Consider the following 4,510-nt stretch of genomic DNA (forward strand, 5'->3'; position numbering starts at 1 on the left):
TGCTCTGTTGCCCAGGCTGGAGTGCAGTGGCCAGATCTCAGCTCACTGCAAGCTCCGCCTCCCGGGTTCACGCCATTCTCCTGCCTCAGCCTCCCCAGTAGCTGGGACTACAGGCGCCCGCCACCTCGCCCGGCTAGTTTTTTGTATTTTTTAGTAGAGACAGGGTTTCACCGTGTTAGCCAGGATGGTCTCGATCTCCTAACCTCGTGATCCGCCCGTCTCGGCCTCCCAAAGTGCTGGGATTACAGGCTTGAGCCACCGCGCCCGGCCCAAAAGGAGCTTTTCAGCAAGATTTTCAGTGCACGGAAGCCGTGCTCACTTCTAGAGGCTGCATTCTCAGAAGCTTTTCTCCCTAAGCACAAAAATCAGAGGCAAGTAGGAAGAGTGGGGCTGCACCTGAGCGAGCATGACTGTGCCCATCCTGCTTCCCAAACAGACTCAAAAATCAAGGGTCTTACTCACTGCGGTTAGAAAGAATCTATTTTTTTCCTTTGGCAGCATCAAACCTCACAAATAACTCCACTGAAAAGAATATTATACCTAATGTGTTCTACTTAAAGTCCAACAAATACATTAAGAGCAGAAAATTGTGGGATACAAGATTCTCAAATTTTCAGTAACACAGCTCAGTTATCAGTACACAAGGTGAGGCCTTATGGACTGAATATTTGTGTCCACCCAAAATTCGTATGTTGAAGCCCTAACCCCCACTGTGATGGTAGGAGGAGGAGAAGCCCCTGGAAGATGATTAGGTCATGAGAGAGAAGCCCTTGTCAATGGGGGTAGTGACCTTGCCAAAGGGATCCTAAAGAGCTCTTGTGCCCTCCTTCCTCTTGTGAGTGCACAATTAGCCGGAAAGCCCGAAGAGGACCCTCATCAGAACCTAACATTGCTGCTTCCCGATCTCAGAATTCCAGTCTCCAAAATCGGAGAAATAAATTTCTTTTGTTTATAAACTATGCAATCTATGGTACTTTGTTATAGCAGCTGAAACTGACTAAGATGTGAGGTCAAAAAAGGTGCTTTCCCTATTCACAGCACAACTCTGCCTGTGCTTACAAAGAACTGTGGTTGAAATGGATTCAGCTTTACAACATCTGCAGAAGGCCAAGTTATGTGTGGCAGTAGTGGTAGAAATGTTGAACTAGGAACTGTATTAAGGGGTTGAAAATAAAGGGATGAGCCATAATTTATTCAGGAAAATGCAAATAAAAGTAGTAGAAATAGCAATATTCATGAAAAGATAATATGGCATTTAATTTAAAACATCAGAGTGACTTGGTAATGATAAAAAAAAAAAAAGCCATGAAAAAAATATTACAGTGATGAACCTTTAGGTACCAAATAGCATAGTGGTAAATATATATGACAAAAACTTTGGTCTGGCCTGGTGGCTCATGCCTGTAATCCTAGCACTTTGGGAGGCCGAGGCAGGTGGATCACTTGAGGCCAGGAGTTTGAGACCAGCCTGGCCAATATAGTGAAACCCCATTTCTACTAAAAATCAGCCAGGCGTGGTGGCACACATCTGTAATCCCAGCTACTTGGGAAGTTGAGGTGGGAGAATCATTTGAATCTGGGAGGCAGAGGTTGCAGTAAGCTGAGACGATGCCACTGCACTCCAGCCTGGGCAACAGACTGAAACCATGTCTCAAAAAAAGAAAAAAAACCTCTAAGAATACACAGATAATTTAGTGTAACTGTGATCACTGCAGACTGGTAGTTCTTACTTTGAGCAATTTTGTCCTCCCATGAGACATTGGCGACAACTGGAGACATTTTTGGTCATCACAAATTGGACAGGGTGGAGGAAGGTGCTACTGGCATCTGGTGAGCAGAAGCCAGGGATGCTGCTAAACACCTGCAATGCCAGGAAAGCCCCCGCAACAGAGAGATATATGGGGCAAAATGCCAACAGTGCCAAGACTGAGAAGCCCTGGTCTACAGTATTGTATTATGTACTTCTCTCAAACTGACAGGTCAAGTAGACTAAGTAGACTCTCTCCATATATTTGTCTGTGTGTGTGTGTGTGTGTATACATCTATATATATGTTTGAATATATATTTGTGTGTGTGTGTGTGTGTATATATATATATATGAAGCTGGACTTAGTATACAAAGATAACTTTCACCCTGCCCAAAATATCATTATAATATGTAAATGTATATAAACATCTATACACATGCACACATAAATATATATTCAAATATATATGAAGCTGGACTTGGTATCCAAAGATAACTTTCTATTCTACAAAAGATATGTATTCTCTCATATTTAAAACCTTTATGATTATATTTAAGCTTGATAGCATGTTTTCACTTAAAATTTATTGTAAATCAAACACAACTTTATACTGATCAGCATAAATTGGCTAAACGTTTTTTATTTCTTGAACAGTATCAAATTTGATCATTTTAAGTAAGATGAAATGCCCATCTGAACTTTTAAAGGAGGAAACCTTTAAAAGATGAGATATAGGTTCCCATTTCTCAAGACCTGACATTGTGGAATCTGTGAGAAGTTCAGGACTAGTGCAGGGATGATGGAATCTGTCAGGAGTTAGCCAAGTTCTCACAGAAGCAGAGGGAAAGGGGGAAATGTCAAAGGGTGTGAGCTTAGCCAGGCGTGGTGGCAGGCGCCTGTAATCCCAGCTACTTTGGAGGCTGAGGCAGGATAATCGCTTGAACCCGAGAGGCGGAGGTTGCAGTGAGTCAAGACTGTGCCATTGTACTCCAGCCCGGACAACAAGAGTGAAACTCCGTTTCAAAAAAAAAAAAAAGGGTGTGAGCCCTGGTCACAGATGCTGTGGGATTGGGACAGTCATTTAACTTGGAGACCATCCCACTTCTTAAACACTATCTGTTATCTAGTCTCTCCAGAATCAGGCTGACAGGGACTACAACAGCTGTTCCCTGGATAATAAGGTGTTATTAACCTTTACATTCAGCTGAACACTTCCAAAGAGCACTGATGCCCAGACGTACATGCACTCAGGGAGCACTGGGGGTTGGAGAATGAAGGCGTGGATTGCTATGGACGTCTTATTGCTATGGCCTGAATGTCTGAATGTTCGGTTCTTCCCATACTAAAATCCTAACCCCCAAAGTGATGGTATTAGGAGGTGGGCCTTTGGGAGGTAATTAGGTCATGGGGGTGAAGCCTTTGTGAATGGGCTTAGCACCCTTATTAAAACAGAGCCCCCAGAGAGCTCCTTGCTAGCACCACATGAGGTTAGAGTGAGAAGGCACCGTCTATGAACCAGGAAGCAGGCCCTCACCAGGAGCCAGATCTGCCTTCGTCTTGGACTTCCTAGCTTCCAGCATTGTGAAAAAAGGCTTTTGTTGTTGTAAGCCTTCCAGTTTGTGGTACTTGGTTACAGTAGCCTAGTAAACTAACACACGTGGTGAAATCAATTCACCTCCAAGCTGACCTGGCTTGGTGCTTCCTAATCATGAACGGGATCTCTGATTTTCTCCAAACTCGAGGCTATTCTCACTCAGAAGCATTTCATCATGCATCTTCCAGACTATAACTTAATTGATAGGTATAGATGTATTTCCACTAACAAAACTGCTAACCTTGTGGAAGAAAAATGCTACACAGTCACCTTAAGCCTTATGCTTTTATCAGACAGACACATTTATCTAGGTCTGTGTACAAAAATTGCTTCCCAAACACGCTCTAGAGTCTCAGAGGATCAGGGAGGGAATTTGGCAGGAGACAAGCAAAAGGTGATACATAGTCCACAAAGTGGCACGGGGGTTCTTCCGGCCCTGAGGCCTGTTGACATCACATTCATCATCCCTACAGGCCACGGCTCTGGCTGGCTATGGAGAATCCTCTGCGAGAGGGAGGACGTTTGCAGGAATTACTTTCCTTTTGAACTCTTTTGACATTAGGACCTTATTCCAGGCTGCCTCATTTACCAAACACGGAAAATATCAGGACTGAAGCAGTAGAAGGGGCTTCAGTGGGAAGATGCGTCAGCCGCACCGTGCAGCTATGTTGCAGTGTAGTTACATGAGCTGTCCCTCACACCAAGTATGGAAGTTAAAAAAATAAATAAATACATAAAAATAAATGAACAAATCAAAAGGAGTAGGTGTGGTGGGGAGGGGGGAAGAGCAAGCACACGGATCATGTTCTTTGGGAAGAGAAAATAAAAGAGGAATGAGTTTTCTTTTATCAAGGAAATCTAAACGACATGTTCAAGACCGTAGCAACCAATCGAAGTGTTTCCATTCTCCAAACACACAGATGGACCCAGGAGTGAGAGGGTGGAGACAGCAGTAAGTGTGTTTTTCTGTCTCATTGGAAATGTTTTTCCCGTTGATCTAGCAACACTGTTACATCAGTACAAATGCCCACAACCTTAGGAGAGTTAGGTTCAGGCCCAAAGTCCATTTTTTTGATTAATCATTATCCAAGACTGTTTAAACCAGGCCATTAAGCTATAATGTAACATGCAGCCACCTAATATGCTTGGATATCTGTGTAGTCTGAA

Source organism: Rhinopithecus bieti, unplaced genomic scaffold (assembly GCF_001698545.2).
Source record: "Rhinopithecus bieti isolate Rb0 unplaced genomic scaffold, ASM169854v2 scaffold_35864, whole genome shotgun sequence".
Taxonomy (NCBI): domain Eukaryota; kingdom Metazoa; phylum Chordata; class Mammalia; order Primates; family Cercopithecidae; genus Rhinopithecus; species Rhinopithecus bieti.